Raw genomic sequence first — 21,130 nt, 5'->3', positions numbered from 1 at the left:
AAAACTACAAAGCATAGTATAAATACACACATATATCTTTTTAAAATGGACTGTGTATCAAATTGGAAATCTGGGCATTACCAATCACTATGAAACACACTGATAAGACAGTGTACATGTTCAGTATCACTAATTCACAGCTGAGTATTCAATTCATTTAAACTCACCTTTCAAAATGACTGGCTAAAATGCTTGATTACACTCCCAACATCTAAGGTTTTCTAGACTTAAAAAAAATCTCTTATTATTCATGTTACCACTCCTCTTTCGTACCACAAATTTTATCTCATAGAAACTAGATTGTGTAGAAGTTCCTGGCTCCAAAAGATGTGTATAAATTTAAAACTATATCCACCTATTTCCTTCCTGTCCAGCCAGCCTGTTTCTAGACACCTGCACATGAACCTGATTCTTACAACCCCAAGAATACAAAAAAACAAACAAACAAAAAAAAAAAAAAACACACACTCCAGGAGAGACAGCCAGGAGTTTAGCCAGGAATATATTTGAAGCAAAAGGAAAAGGTATACAACAAATAAAAGGAATGGCACTTGCAACAAAATACGTTTACATCCACAGGAGAAGCCAAGGCCATTCTTTAGTTCAAACTGTAGGACATGAAGAACGGCCCATCACAGAGGTGAAGAGGATGTTTCATGAGCCAAGGTCTCCCCTCTGGATCTCCTCCCTCAGTTTTAAATCATCAGCCCCCTTTGCAGCATGAGTCCCAAGTGGGTTGCCAAGTACAAAGCAGAGAACTCACTGCACTAAACAGATGCTAGTATTTCTCAGAACAACACTTGGCTCTGGCTTCTGTTTGCCTGACTCTGACCCCATTCCTTCTTTTGCCACAGGGCTGACAGCTGATGGTGGGTGCTTCTGAGCATACAAAGCCAAGAAGAGGCAGAGGGATCATCAAACCTTGGGCCAAATCCTAGAAATTATTTGGCAATGTGATCTGTTGTCCTGCTACTTTATGTTTTCATAAGCATACAGTAAAACAAGCCAACAATCAAAAAACACAATATAGCAAAATCTTCTCATTCTACTGGCAGACATAAGAAATATTTATAATTTATTTTCCTAAGCATCTGCATGTGTCTTTTGGCTGACTACTCATGGTGAATTTTTACTCCTATGTTGGTTGATAGCCAGCACGCACCAGGATGGAACTCAACCACTTCTAAGCAACTGCGTATTCAGGAAAAAATAAAGCCAATTTGAATGGAAATTCAAGTCAAATAATTAGCTAAATATGCTGTTGATTTTAGCTCCTGAATTTCTTTAGGAATCATGATGTCATTGCCAGCCTAAAACTAACCCACCCAGGGCTCCACATTACTTACAGAAAAAAGTCCAGTGTATTTGTCATGGCATAGATGGTTTTTTATTATCACATGCCTCCATTCCAGCACTTCAGTTGCTTCTCTTTGTATCATGTGCTTGGCGATACTGCACTACTTGAATTTCACCAAACACGTTGGATTTTTCATTACTGATACCAATGACTATGGTGCAATTCACAGGCTTTAGTGTTAAACATACCTAGGTTCAAAGCTTAGTACCCTCACTGAACAGCGATGTCACCTTAGGCAAACTTCTTTAAATCCGAATCAGCTGCATCATCATTGAAATGAGGATTAAGGACATTTACGTTGGAGGAGTATGGAGAAAACTGATGTGAGATGATGTCCCTTAGCAAAGTACCTGGAGCAGCACAGGCCTTACTTTCCTCACCACCCCTCTGCCAGCTCCAGCTCATCTTCCAAAACCTGCCTCAAAAGTCATTTCCCTGATGGCAGCCTTCCTTCTCTGATGTGCCTTTTTTGTTCTGCCACAGGACTGAGAAAATCAATCAACCAAACAAAAATCCCTTTCTCTTCCTTTGCTATTCGGAACTACATCTTGCACATATGTTCATTAGTGCAGTTACTTTATGATGCAGCACATATTTTTACATTCCCTTCTTCATTAATCAGCAGTAGACATACTGTGTCTAAATTATCTTTGTATTAAATACTTAAATTAATACTTTCCACAAAGCACACTTCATAAATGTAGAACTTAATGAATATAGAGATCAAAGGGAAAATTCATACAATGTGTTCTATGAGCACATAGTAAAATATTTTTTTAATCACTATCCTTTATTATTGCAGATATCAAAATTGAGATACATATTCCTTACTTAACAAAGATTTGTCAGTAATCAATTCCATACCAAGCATTGTAGACATAAAAGTGAATATGACATTGCCTTGAGATGTGACTCAGCTTATAGGGGTAGCCACAGACTCTGTGTGCACAACTCCAGGGGGCACCAGTCATAATTTGGCCACTCCTGGTGTTGTGTAACAGGAGTTTCCAGACTCACTCCATGATATCTACTTGCTTTAAGAGAGGGACTTCCAAAATATAAGTAGAGAGAATAAATAATAACTATCTTTATAAGTATGGCAAAGTTAAAGAACTACTCCATAAGGAGCCACATTTAGTCACATAAACTACAACACTACATAATCATATACTTCCTAGTCTCATAAAAATGCCAATTGCTACCCCTAAGGTTATGAAAACCATTTTACACAATCTTCTTTAGCAACACAGATCAATACAATGACTATCTGCCACATGTAGCAATTTCAATTAAATTAAATGAAATCAAATTTTAAAAAATTCAATTCCTCAGTTACACTAGCTACACTTCATGGATGTAATAACCACATGTGACTGTGGCTACCAGATTCAACAACAGAGCTGTAAAAAATTCCATCAGTACAGAAAGTTCTATCTAAGTGTTGCGTCTAGAAAATTAAATAAAAGTCTTTTTTAAAAAAATCTGATTATGCCTCTGTTCATTTAAATCCATTATTAAGTGATTTATTAACTCTTTTACCAAAAAAATTGGTCACCATTCTCTTTTACATGCAAAAGGGAAAAAAAAGATGGAAGAACAAACACTTCGGATCTGAAACATCTATTAATCTTGGTTTCCAAATATGGAAATACTCCAATCCAACACTAGGAAGTCTTTTTTTAATGACAGAATAGTTTACATAATTTTAAAAAGCAGTCTTCTATTCAAAATATATATTGCTTTTGCTTTCTTTTTGAATTCAGTTATTTTATTAGCCACAGGTAAAGGGATAAATTTGGTTATACTTGGAGATCTTCTCCCAAATGAATCTTATTTTTTCTCCAGTATTAAATACCTTTGACGCTCTAACTCTGAGCCCTCTAAAAGTTCAGTCATTGTCATAGCAAGGACTATAAAGCTTTCAAAATATGTCCTCTCAGGCTGTAAAAAACAGAACTGATTCTTAGTCTTTATATATTCATGCAAAAAATTTTCTATGCCTGTAATACATTTGAATATTGAGAAGATCTCTCTTTATAAAGCAGTCCCAGGAATGAATAACCAGTCCTTTCTGAAGCACTGGAGCAATTTGTTTGCAATTTACCCTTATGGGGCAAATATGTTGTGTCTCCCCATTCTTAGGGAGATATAAATATTTTGATATTCAAAGAGTAGATAGGAATTACCCATGAAAGAATAGCTGTCGCCAAGGAGGGAGACATGAGTCCCTGTCTGTCTCCAGAAAAGAACATAGCACAGTCAGTGTTTCTCAAAATGTGCCTTGGACCACGCAGATTAGGAGTCTCTTTGTAAACGGGTGTTACTAAGTGGATTTCTGTGGGCTACATTCAGGATCCCAGGCTTATTAAGTCATAATCCTAAGGTTGGGACCTAGGAATGTGCATTTGTCAAGTTAGCGAGAGATTGGTGTGCACATTCTAATTTGACAACCATTGTCAAAGTGGCAGGGATGAGAGAAAATGGCCCCACATGACATTTCCCTGACCTACTGACTGAGCCTGAAGAGACGAAAACCTGATATTTAAGATAATTAATAAGTTTTATAACAACAAACCCAGGGATCCCACTTCAGTGATTTTTACTTATTTGTAAATAAATATAATCTTAAGGATATCCAGTAGAATTAAATCATCCAGTAGAATTAAATCACAAATACTCAGTTTGTCATAGGAGGGAGCTGTAGGAAACACAGCAGAAATTTTATAAAGAAGCTTATTTATGTCATCATGGTGCCCATTATACAACGGAGAAAAAACATTCTGAATAAGAGTTTACAATAATCACACAACATTTTTATAACCAAGAAATCCAAATATACTCAGAGGGAAAGTATCCTCTTTTCTCCCCGTTGTTCAAAGTGTCACATAATCCCCATAGTCCAACCCCTTCTTCATAGTATAAACTGGTCAAGAACCAGGGCTATGTCTTGTTTCCTCAGTCATGTTTTATTCCTGGTACCTAGATCAACTTAGTTGTTAAATCAAACCTTTTTGAATCAATGGGTGTAGGCACTAATGATAACAAGTACAACAAATGGCACTAGCTACTCTGAAAGAAATAAACCAACTTTCAAAATTACTTACCATTTTCTAGAACTGCATTGGAAAGTATGAAATAGAAGAACACATTTCTGCTGTCGACAGAGTCAAACTACAGGGCTTTACTGGCAACTTTGCCATTCAGTAAATGCCTGTGAGACACGAGCAAATCTTGTGCTCTCCTGGGGCTCTTTTTCCCATCTGTACAAAGAGGGGTAAAACAAGATGCTCTTCCTGCTTTGAAATTCTATAATTTGTATTGGGAGAAAAGAGTTCCTCATCCTAGTTATAGTTTTTAGCCTCACAGAATAAAATATTTTAGCTCATTCTTTTGAATAAAACTTATCTCAATGTAAATTACATTGGTGACATTACAATTCCTGCTGGTCTCTCTAATTAGTTAAGCTTCACTACATAGAAAAATATTTAACTTAACAAATTAGAAAATAAAAACGTTTGATTTTTGTAGTCAAAGAGGCCATAGCATAATGGTTCAGAGCCTGTCTCTAGAATCAGGCTTTTATAAACATATTCACTATTAAATTAATCGCGGTGAAAGCAACTTGAAAAATTTAAAGAAACCTCATTAGAAAATAACTTGAGAATGCCATACCCTGAAAGAAATGATCCAGCACAAACCAAAGACATTGAGGCTTCATTTTTTACATGTGTAAATGTATAGGTATTCTACATGCCAGGTAATGACTATGTTGATCATAGTACATTTAAAATATATGTGAAGTAGAACTGGCCGTGTAAATTACAGGATTGTTTCACTAACATTTTGAAAGATACAAATCAAGCAAATCATAGTTTTCTTTTACATGTCCACTTATTTTAAGTGTCACTCTATTAAACAAGAAATAAATGAAATTCATCAACGGCTCAGTAATTGACCCCACATAAAGCAAGACCTGGAGGTATCACTATCTAATAAGGTCAGAGACTTCATCAAAATGAATACCCAAAATCCATCCCTTTTTGAATGAGTTTGAGTAAGAATCTATGAAAAAAAAGTATGCTTGTCTTCACATTTCCATAATAATTATCACTTCTCCCATTACCTTTGGGAGGTTTTGAAAGGTCAAAAACTTTCCTTGGCATGGCCTCCTGCCCAGAGAATACTAAGCCAACATGTTCTGAAAAAAAAAAAAAAAAAAATACAGTGTGAGATTCTACACCACTAAGGAGATCAGGGATACTCTAGTCTGCTTCGGATTTCTGCATTAGTTAGAATACTCCACGTGTCCAGTGGAAGGTCAGTTTATTGTAGATTCTTTCCAGTGTAACCCAGTTTCCAGGGTTAAAGTTTGAGTGTCCAGAGGGCTAGCATTTCCAATCTGTGGTTATCTAATACAACATATCAACTGTCCTCTAGGAACTTCTCAAATCACTACCTATAGATGTGTAAAGTGGACTTTTTAAGCTAAGGAGTTTTACACTCATTCATCAACACTTGCTTTTGTAAAAAGGAACCAGTGTATATATTTGACATACATTCTGAGGTCATGCATTCAGAAACACATTTAACATGTTAGTGGTATATTACATTATCATCACTATCAACAACCATTTCTTCAGTATCTACTATATGCCAGGCAGTAGGCCCTTAACATACATTGTCTCATTAAATTCTTAAAACAACTTCTAATAAATTGCTATGGTTTGAGTATCTGTCCCCTTCAAACTTACGTTGAAATTTAAATGCCATTGTAACAGTATTAAGATGTAGTAATCTGAAGAGTTGAACGGGCCCTGAGGGCTCTACCCTCATGGCTGGGATTGATACCATTATGAAAGGATGAGTTCGGCCCCCTCTTGCCCTTTCTTTGCCCTTCTGCCATGTGATGATGCAGCAAGAAGGTCCTTGTCAGATACTGATATCATAATCTTGAACTTTCTAGCTTTTAGAACTGTTCTAGAAATAAATGTCTGTTTTTTATAAGTTACCCAGTGTCAGGTATTCTGTTACAGCAGCACAAAATGGGCTAATACAGGAACATGTTATTGAAACCATTTTACATAAACTTGGGTTAAGTCACATGCCAAAGTCACACAGCTAGTAAGATACAACTAATGTGGAAAGCCAAATTCAATTCCAAAAACCATGTGCTTTCTATTATGCTTCACTGTCTCTCAACTTTTTCTAGCATGTTTAACTAACAATAAGTTTGTAATTCATACAAGTGATGTTAACACTAAACAAATCTATAACTGCAAAGCTAAAGTATAACAATTATAGACCTGGGAATTAAGAATCAGAAAGTTTAAATGACTTTCTCAAGGTCACATAGCTCAAATGTTGTAGAAACAGGACTGACATTACTTCTACCCTTTGTCTTCAAGGGTTCTGTTCTTTTAGAAATGATAACGTACTGCCATTGCATATATTTTCACATCAAATGTTATCAATCATGCTTTACTTCAAACACAAAAGAATATAATTTACACATGCGATGCATGGATTTGAGATCAATGACATTTACAGAATTTAATAGAAGGTTCCTGTACAGTTTATAAAAAGAAGACTATTCCTTTCAAAATACCTTATTTCCCAAACCATGTCAATCAGTTGAGTAATCAATAATATCCTAGGATGATGTGAAACTAAAAACAAGCAAAATATTAGGTATAGGCTAAAGCATGTTATTGCCTTATTTGATTATGCCTTGCAAATTTTGATATCTTCTTTGAAAATTTCAAACAAAAATAAAATGCCTGTGTCTCACCCCAGAGATGTGGATTTAATTATTTTAGGGTGAAACCCGGGCACTGGGATTTTTACATATCCCCATGTTATTTTAATGTGCAGCCAAGGTTGGAAGCCACTGCAAGTGTAACAGACTTACAGATGGTTAGCGGAGGAGGTGGGACTTACAAATTAGTTTTCTTAGTTCCAGATGTGTGTTATATTCACTACCTCTTCTTTTCTTCCAATTGAAACAAGCCAAAAAAAGGTAACAGTACTTTAAGTTGGCAGTATTAAATTCAGAAATATTTTAATCTCATTTAATGGCATCATTTAAAGTCCTACTGACTGATAAATTGACTGAAATCTGTCTAAATTGTTTCAATCATCTCAGTAAAACTTCAGTGGAATCCCTATCAGATGTGCCAAAACTGCTTGTGTGGTCCTTACAGTTTAATATAACATATCAACACAATCTCCTAACATAGGACACTGATGAAAAGGTCGTAAAAAAATCTGAAAATCTTGAAAATGCTAAAGTAATTTTAGTGTATATTTCCACAAATTCCATGAGAAATTAATACAACTGGGAAAACTACATCCAACAGTTTGTAGATTAAGGAAAATGAGACAAAACCTGTCTTACAACCATCCCAAGGGCTAACACCTTTCTCCAGAGAAAGTAAATGTCATTGATGGATTTTGTAGCTGTTAGACAATGCTAAGCTGCTATTACTCATGAAATAGTTTATTTTCTGCCTTTCAAAAACAAATTCTCTTTAGAGATGTTGCAATGTCAGTCAGTAGATATTATGAAATAGACAATATTTTACCAAATCCTCTATGTTCTCTGGTTTTACTCAACACCCACAAATATTTCTAATGTACTGTATTAACATAGTTTACTGCTAAAATCGTATAAATTTATATTAGAAATATAAAAACATATATGCATCGAATGACTATAAACATGGTTTGATTCTATGACAGTGGGACCCAAATTTTTCAGTATAGCATGTGACAAAATGTAAAACACGAAAGACAGAATCACTGCTCAAGGGCATATATTATGTTAAAAGAAAAATATATAGGCAGAAGAGGAGCAGGCCTTTGACAACACCCTTTGGCAAAGCAGAAATAATTCTGTGTACTTAATTCTGCAAAAAGAACAAAATACATTTATTCACAGGAAGCCCAGAGTACGAAGAATGGATAAGAATCTTGTGACTTCTATTATGAATAATATGGCATTATTGAATGGTTATATTTATATAATGATAGGTGTTACCACAATAATAATAAATAATATGCTTTACATTGAGTCTTTTTCTCCCAGTGAACAACTTCCTTGGAGCCTGGCACTTCTGAATCTGTCATCACTCTCATGGAAATAGGACACTATCTAATGTAACGAAGTTGCAATTTACTAAGCAGTACTCAGGTGCCTCTGATAATGGTAAATGTAGGCTCTAAGATGCTCAGAAATTCCTGGAAAATCATTCTACTTATAGCTTAAAATGTCTTATGTTCTGCCAGATATTCCATTGTGTAATTAAAAATAAGCACATAGAACCTTTCTGGGAGATGAAATTTCCTAAACCCCAAGCAATAACATTGTAAAATGTTGACTATTTTACCTGATTCCTCTGCTGAAAGATATGAAAGCAACAGTACATATTACTCCATCAGTTTCTGTGGCCTCTACAAAGGGGCACTTGATAAATCAAAATAGTACTTATTGGATTTGTCTTCATCTCTTGGTATAAGAGCAGCTTCAAAATAATTAAAGAGTGTATAATTTGCAGAGTGGATTTTTTGTTTTTTAAACAAAATTTCTACTTTAGAATGGCTTTTTACAGAAAAGTTTTGAATATAGCATAGTCTCTTATACTGTGCCCCCACCACTAGCCCCCTTCACTTTTCCATTATTAACATTTTATATTAGTATAGTACAATTGTTATAACTAATGGACCAATAGCGATGTATTATTACACACAACCAATATTTTACTCAGATATAGTTTTTATCTATTGTCTTTTATTTGTTCCAGGGTCCTATCTAGGATGTTATAATACATTTGGTCTTTATGTCTCCTCAGGTTCCTTCTGACTGACAATTTTTTCTGACTTTGTTTTTGATGACTTTTACATTTTTAATGCTGGTCATGTATATTCTATAATATCCCTCAAATGGGTTTGTCTGAACTTTTTTCATAAGATGGAGTTATGGATTTTTGAGGAGACAACCACATAGGCAAACTGGTATTCTAATTACATCATATTATGGGTCTATACTATCAACACCACTTATTGTGATGGTCACCTTGATCATCTGGCTGAGGCAGTGTCTGTAAGGTTTCTCCAATGCAGTCTCTCTTTCTCTTTGCCCATTTCTCTCCTGTACTCTTTGGAAGGAACCACTGTGAGTAGCCCACACTTAAGGAATGGCGAGTTACACTATACATCCTTAAGGAGCACAATATCCACATAAGCTATTTGGAATTTTATTACATAAGAGACAGCTATTTAGCCCATCTATTTAATCATTTCTATTAGTACAGGATCATGAATATTTATTTTATACTTTGGGTTATAATCTAATACATTATTCATTTTGTTTCTTAGGTTGTTTAGCCATTGGGAACTCTTTCAGTTGGCTCCTGTGTCCAACTGACAGATCATCGTGTGTGTGTGTGTGTGTGTGTGTGTGTGTGTGTGTGTGTATTTGAGCACTTTCTAATTTATGGGCACTAAAAGATACTCCAAGCTTTTCTCGTATATTCCTGAACCAGCCCTAGATTAAGCCACCTTTTCACAGATCTCTGGTTCCTTCAATTTGCAAAGGTATTAGAAATCACAATCTCAGTGCTGGGTATGATCCTTGCTGCTGGAGTGTAGCGATGAACACTCCAGTATGCGGAGCAAGGAAATATATGTGTATATATTAACACCTGGTTTCATATCTACCCACTTGTATCAACATGAAGTCTTTTTTTAAATTTTGATGCCATCAAACAAACTGAAAATGTTTTCCCCAAACTGGCAACACCTAGTCAAGCAGATCCTATTTTTGACTCAGTGGTGACTTAGTTGTTGCAGTGGAGAAGTGACAGAGTCCTTTTCATCATGTGGCTGCCTGGCTGACTCGTGACTGAAGTGGTTTGATAGACTCCACTGTGCACTCCATTTTTGGTTGCTTCTTCTAGTCTTAACACAGAACATGGCACATGAAAACATTCAATAAGTGTTTTTTGAGCAAATGAATGACGGAGAAGACATATAAATAACATGTATGACCTTCCTTCCTCTTCACTCTCAGAGAATGCTTCCTTTCTTAATTTACAGAAGAAACAGAGGACATATTATGGAATCCTCCTCAACTTCAGGCCCTCCTTCCTACAAATCTACCTGCACCATAACTCTCTGTATCTTCTATTTCTACAATGGAAACAGCATTCATCTCTACCCCATGTTGACAGATCCATCTGGGAGTTACACTCCCTTTTCTTGCCTTTTCCAATATATAGTTTCATCAATCCTTTGCCTAATCCATCCTGTGTCTTCAACTTCTCCATCTCAGCCCTCAATTTGTCCACAGCATACACACTCAAGTCCCTCTCTTTTTTCAAATATAGATTTTTATCTCTAAAACTACTTTCTGCTATTTCTCTCTTTTTCTATTTTTCTTCATATTCCAAAATTTTGAACTGCCATCCATTTCTCTACTGTATTATCTGGCTTCTAGCTCTAATTAAATATAGTCAATTTCTACCTAGTTTGCTAATTCTAGTGGATTCTTTATTTTAGTTGATCTAATATATTACACACCAACAGAAAAGAATATACATTATTCAATTAAACTGGCTGACAAATTTGTATAGCAATTTAGAAAAAAACTCACAATTTGCTTATTATATGCAACTACCATTTGTATAACTGAATTCCAAAAGTATTAAAGAACTATGTTAAAAATCAGCTAAACGAAAAAAATTTAGAAGAAAATACTGATAAAATGTGTTGCTATCTAAATAAAGCCCATTTTAGAATTTTTTAAATGAAATAATGTCTACCATAAAATGATTAAAAATTTCCATTTGAAAACTACATTAATGTATGTCAAGCACATTTGAAATATTTTATCATATAAATATCATTAATATTTAAAATGTAAATGAGCAGGCAATTCATGAGAAAAAATACAAATGGCTAAAAAACATTACATTTTCAGCTTCATAATAAATAAGCTACTTTTTCCACCTATCAAATTTATGAGTAAGTCAAATATATCTCCCAATTCTAGTAAGTATGAATTAAGACCAGTATTATAGTAATGGTTTCTAGATAGTGGTAAAAATATATATGATTTTCATTTTTTGTTTATTTCCAAGTTTTCTAAGTGGCACTAAAGAGAAGAAAAGACATTTAACATCCGGAAGGAAAACATTAAAATATCATCTGGTAACAAACAAAAAACAGAGGCTACAATAATTTCAGAGCTAGACATTATAAAACAAAAAAGTAGGCAGAGATACCTGCTGGGATTTTTATAGGGCCAAAAATACCCTTTTAAAATAGTTTTCCTACCAACTTATTCATATCTGTTTTTTACTGAAAAAAACTTTAAAAATTAAGGTATAAGAACAAACACTTCTAGGGTAAATAGATCTCACCGGACAAAAATAATAGATTGCTTCTGGAAAAGAGGTCTTAATTAGGGCAACAGAAACTAATGTAGGGGTACCCAGAAGGCAGAAAGTGAACATTCTGTAAGGGGCAAAACGGGTGGTGCTCTAGAAGCCCAGAACACTAAAGGAAAGGCTTTGCCCAACATCTAAACCTAGACACCTTAAAAGGCCCTTGTCCAGAATATCATGCTATGGGTCCTGCTTAAAAGGCAGCAGCTGTGGGCACAGATGTGCTGTTTCCTTCTGTGATCCAAGCCAAGGCCCCACTGGATAGAAGCAGATTAATATAGCTCTAATGGTGGCAGATTAGATATTTGGCCTGTTTGTTAGACGTAATTGAATCTGCGTTTCTGAGAACAGCTCTTGATGACGCACAATGTCACAAATCCAGCATAAGAAGGGCAGTTTGAGATATGGTAACAGAATACACATGTTGGGGAGGGAAAAATGCTGGCTATATACGAAAAATACATGCATCAACAAATTATAATGAAATTTTGCTCATTTAAAGATATAATTCCTTAACCTGTAAGAATGGCATCTCCAAGAATAAAACTAATAATCATATGTATGGATTTTTAATGCTTAAAAAAAAAAGGACTTAAGAAAAAAATCAAAAACCCAGAAACCCAGATTTTTTTTTTTTTTGGTATCAACTACTTGGTTAATTATTTCAAGTATTTGAGCTCACAAAAAGAATCAGAAAATTGATCATCACAATGAGCTTTTTATGTGGCAGAAATAGGAATCGATCCCAGGTAGTACAATTGCAAAGCTACCACCATATTCTAACCGCTTCATCTAGGCTGCTTTCAAGTTGTTTGCCAAATTTCAAACTGCCGACTTTAAAGGGTATGACGTCTAAATGGATTCCTTTTAAATAAGCAATACTGCATGAAATGAAAGAACTCTAAGAATGCATTTTTTTCTGATCAAATTGCTGTTTACCCAAATCATTCCACAAATATTCATTGAGCAACTATTATGTACCAGACACTGTTCTAGATGATTGGGAAATATCAGGGGAGAAAACTAAAAAAAAAAAAACAAAAAAACCAAAACAAAACAAAACAAAAAAAAACCCAGCTAACATTGTAGAGCTCCAATTCAAGTGAAAAAAATTATATATGAGTAAATTTTAGCATGTGTTAGAAGATGAGTGCTTTAGAGTATCATAAAGAGGGCTGGTATTATGGGGGGTGGGGTTTCCATTTGAAATGGGAGTCCTGCGGGAGGGATCAGGTACATAGAAGTTGCATTTAATCAAAAACTTGAAGACACAGGCAGAGAGGAAGTGAGCTATGGGGATAACTGGGGAGAAAGTGGTCCAGGCAAAGAAAACAGCCAGTGCAATGAGAATGTGCCTGGCATACACAAAGAATGGTAAGGATAAGTATAGCTGCATTGGAGTAAGTGAGGAGAAAGGTAATGAGAGATGAGGTAATGACAAAGACCAAAGAGCCTAATTGCACAGGCCATGTAGGCAACTGTGAGGTCTAACACGGGAGCCATTGGAGGGTTTTGAGCAGAGGAGTGACATTAACTGACTCAGGTTCTGAAAGGATCACTCGGGCTAATTTATGTTGTGAATACACAGTGAGGAAGGAGAGGTGGAAGCCGAGAGAACAGCTACGAGGTTTCTGTAGTAATCAGGGCTAGGCAAGATGCCAGCCTGGCTAGAGCTGTAGCAGCAGAGATGGTGAGAAGTTACCAGATTCTGGATTATTTAGCAAGTTGAACTAATGGTAGATTGGATGTGAGGTGTAACAGAGAAAGGGGAGTCAGAGATGCCTTCAGGATTTCTGACAGAGTAAGCGGAAGGTTGGAGTTGCCATCAGCTGTTAGAAAGGATGGAGCAGATTTGGAGGCGATAATTGGAAGTTCCATTTGGCACATGTGGAGTATGAGACGTCTGTTAGGTATCTAAGTGAAGAAGCCAATTATTGCAATTGGATATATGAGTGTGGAATTCAGAAGAGGGGAAGCTGTCGATATGAACTTAGGAGTTATCAGTCTGCCACTTAATTTCTAGTTAAGAGATCAAGGGATGTAAAGCATTCACTGGTCAATTAACATATGCCATACACAATGTCATGCACCTTCAAATACCTTGTCATTTACTTCTCATAACTTCCTTACAAAAACTTCTAGTTTTTACAGACTTGAACTTTCTAGGGACTAATAAATCAAACTGAGAAAGCCTAAGAAAGTCCCTGTGGCTAACCAACTTCCTTTATGGTAATGAATTTTAGAAGAGGCAGAACTTGGACTCGTATGAAGGTTTTTCCATTAGCTATGTAGCATAGTCTCTCAAAGGTCCAATACAAACAGAAATGTAGCTTACATTCTGGCTTCTGGGATGAGGGGAAAAAAATAAATCCAAAAAGTGAATGCGGAACTGTGCACAATTACCCCCCATATCATAATAAATACGCTTTATGTGAATTAAGTTTAAAACTAAATTTAATAACCTTTTATAAAGAATAAAAATATACACGGTCTTCTAAAATCCCAACCAAAATCTTTAAAACATTTTATGGTTTTATTTACTAAATAAGTAGTCTTCTTGAAAAATGACCTGTTTCTCACAAAATACTTTATTTTGATGACAAATGTGAGCTAAATTTTGTATATATATGAAACATTAAGTGATCAATTTCTCTAAAACATTACATAAAAATAATGAATTAACTTGATGCCATTTTTTTCAAAAACAAATAGAATTCTCTCTCTTACCAAATACTTTCCTTAGAAGTTTCATGTTACTTCTCTTATCCATTTTATGCATATTCATAGTTACACAAGATGCACATCTTAGACAATTAACCAGGTAAACGTATCAAATATCATTTCTGAAGATATGTATGAGCCAAATTATAAATTCATCTATAAAATTATAAATGACTACAAAATATATCAAGTTTGAGAAAAATACAATTATAAGATTCTTATTACAAACTAATCTACGTTACGACAAAAAATTCTTGCAAAATAATCCTTTCATAAGATGATTAATAAAAATGTTTCATGTACTCATTCATACTGCCCAACACCACAGCCTCTATTCTCTGTTTGTGGGGGACAGATGCAGAAAAAAATTTCAAAATTATACAGACTGTTATACTGGAATGAAATACTGTGTGTATAGCGCATATTATTATAGAAACGACATATAAAACACCTGTTTTTTAAATGTATAGTATAACTTCCAAGGAAACAATCTGAAGTGTTAATTTTCACATGGGTTACAGTTTTATAGGCGAGGTTACCTCAGAGAATAAACACTGACTTAGCATTAACATTTACAAAATAAATTTTTGGAGAACTCATTTGTTTAACCTGCTATACACACACACATACACACACACACACACACACACACACACACACACCTTCCTTTAGAGTTCCCGTAGCTCCTTGACCCTAATATATATTATTTGGCATATTTCAATACTTATTAAATATTTTCCAAATAAATAGCCCTATCCACTGAAACCCACTATGGTCCCTAGAAACCAGTGAAGTTAGCAGACACTGGAATATGTGTTTTGGGGGCACTAACCAATGGACTTGGCGCCTTATCACCTTATACAACCAGAGTAGCTCCACATATATTTGTTTTGTATATGACAGCTCCATGCTGCCATATACAAAAATATTTACTTGCAAAAAGCCTTCTGTTACAAAATAACTTGGAACACCACTGTCCTGAAGCCTTCCTCATTAAAAATACATTTAGAATTATTTAGGTATTAAAGTTTCACATTTATGTAACAGAACTATGGAAAGAACAGTGAGACCATCACAGGAACTTGGACTAACACTACCATTCAAAAAAGAAACGGCATGATAAATCTGCTTCGTCTAATTTACCGGAAAGCTTAACATCTGAGGCAGTGCTAGGTATGATTTTATTAAACACTGAGTTCTTTTCAGTAATGTGCAAAGATTCACCATGGCACATGTTTACATTAAAGTAAATAAAACACTTCAGTACAAAAGAGCCCCCTTGAGAAGACCTAAAAATGTACCACATATAGAAAGAGAGCTCTACACTTTATGGAACATTTTTCATTGTGATCGTATTAGTCTAGCAGCTGAATTAGATTGAGTGATCATTTGCAATCTACAGATGAGCAAATGAGGTACAGTGACAAAAAAATGACTCATAAGAGATTGCAAAGTTAGCAGTAGGAGAAAAGGAGACTCCTAGGTCAAGTTCCAAAAAATTGGCCATGTACCACACAGAACCCTGTCATTGTCTAATGACCTAATGCATTATGAATTTACTGTACCAGGATCTCAAGTAATAGGCCATAAATATAGGACTATAGAAAGTAATTGCTGGTTACACATTTGGAATGAAATCTAAACTTAAAAGAATGGAGCACTTCTCTTTGAGCTAAAACCTCAGACAGGTTTGGCCTAAGCACTTGTATTTGCTAAGCAAAAAAGCAACTTCCCTGTATAATTACAAGGAAAAGACCTCTGGTGCTTTCAGCTACTGGCATACACTCAGAGTGCCTGGCAGAAAAACAGCCCCCAAAAATGTCCATGTTCTAAACCCCAGAATTTGTGAATACGTTATCGTACATGGCAAAAGTGACTTTGCAGATGTGATTAAGGACGTTGAGTTAGAGCGATGATCCTGATTTTCTGGGTGGGCCCAACGTTATCACAAGGTACTTATAAGAAGAGGCAGGAGGACCAGAGTTAATACTGAGAGATGTGAAGATGGTAGAAATTATAGTGATGTGATGTGAGAAGGAATCAACTCACCTTTGCCAGCTTTGAAAGTGGAGAAAGAGGGTCGCAAGCCAAGGAACTTAGGCAGCCTCTAGAAGCTGGAAAAGGCAAGGAAACAGATCCCTCTCAGATACTTGAGAAAGGAATGAGACCTTGCCAGCACCTTGATTTTAGCTCCGTATGGTCCATGTCAGACTTCTGACCTACAGTTCTGTATAGTTATACAGAACTATAAAATTAATAAATTTGTGGTTTTTAATGCCATTAAAGTTTACAGTAATTTGTAATAGCAGCAATAGATAACTAATACAGTCATCTCCGAAGAATATAATCTCTTTAATAGATGTAGAGATATTTTAAAATTTATTCAAGAAATATTCACTGAAAGTCTAAAATGTATCAGACTCCAGCATTCAGGATTAAAGAAAACTAAGACATGCTCTCTGTGGTCAGGAGTGAATAGCTTTTTCACATATATGAATTGGCTTGTGTGTACATGTTACATGTAGATACACATGTTTATCTGCATGCAGAATACCAACAGAGTAACAGGAGAAGGAAAAGGAAAAAAAAGGAAAAAAGGTTTTAGAAATCATTAAGCTAACTGTACAAATGAGGAAACTATAATCCAGTCTGGCATTCATAAAGTTTAACATCCACTTTCCCAGATCTAACTAGTACTACTTTTGCTGAATTAACAAAATGAATGCAAAGTGAAGTCCTTCTTAGATTCTGATATGAACAATCCCTAAATTTAGATTATGAATCAATCAGCCCTAGATGATTCTGAAGACAGTCAGTTGTCATGGTATTTTCCTTTTCAACAAAAAATTTTAAGCTAAGGGATTGATTCATATCTTCTAATTGTAACAGTAAATTACAGATTCTATTACATTTGAAAGCTACAATTTAATGATGACACATTAAAGGTGGTTTATAAATTCTAGGGTGGTTTATAAATTCTAAAGAATATGAAAAATGATGTATATTTTAAAATTAGAACCTAAAATAAGCAAAACTATCAAACACAGAAATGTATTGAAATAAGGTAGTTATGACATAATAACATGCATCTGGACAACTTTTTTAAAATAATATTATTACGTCTGACTCCAGTCTCAAAAAATAGAAATTCAAATTAGATCATTCTATATAATAGGGAATGATCAATATGCATCTATATAATTTATATATCTAGGACATTACCCATATCTTCTCCTGAATGGTTTCTGACTGATGGAATTTTTCTATTGTGGATAGAAAATCGATGAGGAGGAGAAAAAAGCATTTTATCTTGGATTATTTTTTTCCACAGAGTTTCAACCTCTGTAGCTGAATTTGCATCCTTCTTATATCGAAAATCTATTACAGATAAAAGTGTAGTCTTTCTGTGGAATACCTGTTAAAGTCCAGGCATCAGAAACACTAGATTGATGAGTATTTAATAGTAACTGGTATTATAAACTAGTACAGAAACCAAATTTCATATTTGTATTATCTAGTATTCTAAACTAGCATATGAACCTCATAAACTTCATATATCATCTGTGGTGAACTAAGAGTTCTAAATACATTAAGTTTGGGAAAAAATACTACGGTGGTACTATAGAAAATCATGGATTAAATGCCTACATAATTTATATGATAAGGACTAAACGGTCATGATGATAATGACAATGACAGCTATAACAGTTTTCCTTGTGCCAGGCTCTGTGATACATGATCTCATTTAGGCTTCACAATAATCCAATGAGATATGCATCATCTCCATTTATAGTTGAAGAAAATGACTTAGAAAGATTAAATATCTTTCACAAAGGGACACAGCTAGTAAGTGGTACAGCTAGGATTCAAACTCTGGCCAAAGTTATGTCTGTCCAGCTCCCAAACACCACTTCTTAACCATCTTCTATTGGCAGGAGTGAATGTCCCGAAGTGTCCCTAAGCACTGAACTGTGATTCTGGTATTTATTTCCTCAATCCATGGTACAGAATATTGAGGAATTCAGTTAACCATTAGTTTCCTTTATACATAGTCTTAGTTTCCTTGATATAAACAGGAAAGGTTAGATTGGATGATGTTAAAAGTTCTTTTTACCTCTATAGTCATTCACTTTTTCAGTCATGTATTCCATAGACAAATACACATGCATTCTATTTGCTAGACCTGCTCTAGGTGAACCAAGTAGGGAAAGTCCCTGACCTGATCTCACTCTAGTAAGGAAGACAGACTACAGACAAACATTTTTGGGGGGAACTACTTCAGGAAAGGTATTTCTGGCAAGGAACATTTGAATTATGAGCAAACAAAATGACAGATTAAGTCATAGACATATATCCTAGTAGAAGAGTTTTCTAGGTAGTGGGGATTCATTCCAATGGTTCCTTTAAAGTCTAACCATCCTTTTGACTAAATATACTTTTCTGTATGATTGTGAGACTCATACCTTAAGTGATACATTTTAGATAATAAAAAGAAGTTGGAAGTGATCAGTAGCATTCAGCTGAACCTTACTCTTTCCTAGACCTGCTAATCTATAAACTGAAAATCTACCATCTGGGAATGGAGTCAGTCACGTGATTTAATAGGAAGTACCTAACTGATACAGTAATTCATACAAAATACATCTAAGGTATTAGCCTCCTCTATAGCCTCACAAAATATATGTGATTATTATCTTTTGGATTAATATTACTCCGTGAAGTATCATTTGTAAATTAGTGAACAATTATCCGTATTCCCCAGTGCTTCAAAGTTCATTCATACAAATTGGAAAGCTTAACAAATACAGTTTATAAAAATCAGAATGAGTCTATATATATTTAATATCATATCAGGATGCACTGCATGAAGTGGGGTGTTATTTAGCATAAGACTGGAATAATGACAGCTTAATGTGCTAAACTGATACATCAAAAGCATAATGCAATCATTTCTATTATCGTTGTTCTCAAAATCTAGAATCCTTTGTTGATTTTATTACTACAGCATCAAACTAACTTGAATTTTGCAAAATAGTCTGGAATGATCACTTAAATATTTACAATCACTAAAAAATAGCTTCATTTTTTATAAGTACTCATTAAATGAACAAAAAGTAACTCTTTTGGTATGATTTGGTAGGCAAACAAGCAAACAAAATTTAACTACCTCACTCTATGAATAATTTCACATCACGTCTATTGAAGTAAATAGAAAGTTTTACTCCTTTTAAATAACCAAAAACTTGGCACAAACAAGGTTGTCAGAATAATTTTATTTCTATTTAGAGTAGTAATATTGCATATAACCAGTTTAAATGCTCAATCATGTATACTTCCACTATTTTAATTTTACATATAATGTGTTCACTTAGCAGTTTTCAGGCAATAAAAAAAATCTGACTTGACGCTGAGGTTATATGGATTACGGTGCTGTAGAGACTTATGTTTACAAAGATGAAGAAAATACTTCCTTTGACTTAACAAATATTTTCCCTTTTCTGATTTAATTATTCTAGATGTTTCATAAGCCCAAAGAGAAAAGTAGTACAACTCCTTGTTCACAGAATTGAGAGAACCTAGTATTAAGAGAAAAAACTTGTATGCTTGAACCATGAATCCACATTAGTACGTTACTTTCTTGTTTAGCTGTAATACTTATAAATTCTCTACAGTGAAAGAATAAAAGCCTTGGCCAGCTGCCGGGGCTCATGCCTATAATTCTAGCACTTTGGGAGACCGAGGTGGGCAGATTGCTTGAGCTCAGGAGTTCAGGGCCAGCCTGGGCAACATGATGACACCCCATCTCTACTAAAAATACAAAAATTAGCTGGGCATAGTAGCGCACACTTGTAGTTCCAGCTACTTCAGGGGCTGAGTCAGGAGGATTGCTTGAACCCAGGAGGTCGAGGCTGCAGTGAGCTGAGATGGCGCCACTGTACTCCAGCCTGGGCAACAGAGCAAGACCTTGTCTCAAAAAAAAAAAAAAGAAAGAAAGAATGAAAGCCTCTTACACATCAATCAATCTTTTTAAAAATTAGAGAAGTCCTGCAGCAAGATACAAATATACATATCTTTAAAACAACTTGAGGAGCATATTTGATTAAACTACTACTTTATAGATTTCTGCTTAGCAACTTGGCTGAAGAATGACCCAAATAACAAACATAGAAAAAAAATCCTGAAGAAAGAAAAGAAAACATTTTAAAGGATATCACATGGAAGAAAATATTTGAAGTCTAAATAAAAAATGATTAGAGAACTAAGTTTAGATTTATGAACTGTTTTTCAGTAATATAGGTAAGTATTCTCTTCAGAGTATAAAGATAATCATCTTTTTCATTTTAACAATGTATACAAAATGCTATTTGAACATCAAAATATATTGCCATCAGTTAAAAATAATAGACAATAATATTCCAAGTAAGATAAAATGCACTAAATTCGAATTAGAATATTTTGCTCTTGATGTATTCTACTTTATCATATCTAATATGGTATCTGAGTTCTCTTTTCAAGAACACCCTTGACTTACAGGAAAACTCTTAAATGTCTCCCTATACATTGACTTGGATCCAATTTTGATTTAAATATTCTCATAATACATAATAAC

General features: G+C 34.7%; 1 protein-coding gene and 1 pseudogene across 1 annotated transcript in view; one reads left to right on the top strand and one right to left on the bottom strand.

Annotated features, from left to right (window-relative positions):
* The window catches only part of PDE3A (phosphodiesterase 3A), a 314,502-nt gene that overhangs the window by 162,103 nt on the left and 131,269 nt on the right, over positions 1-21,130 (bottom strand). The window lies entirely within an intron of this gene.
* Positions 13,092-21,130, top strand: part of LOC101125272 (ubiquitin-conjugating enzyme E2 L3-like) — a 58,497-nt pseudogene continuing 50,458 nt past the window's right edge.

Source organism: Gorilla gorilla, chromosome 10, assembly GCF_029281585.2.
Source record: "Gorilla gorilla gorilla isolate KB3781 chromosome 10, NHGRI_mGorGor1-v2.1_pri, whole genome shotgun sequence".
Taxonomy (NCBI): Eukaryota; Metazoa; Chordata; class Mammalia; order Primates; family Hominidae; genus Gorilla; species Gorilla gorilla.
This window is presented reverse-complemented; position numbering and strand designations above follow the sequence as displayed.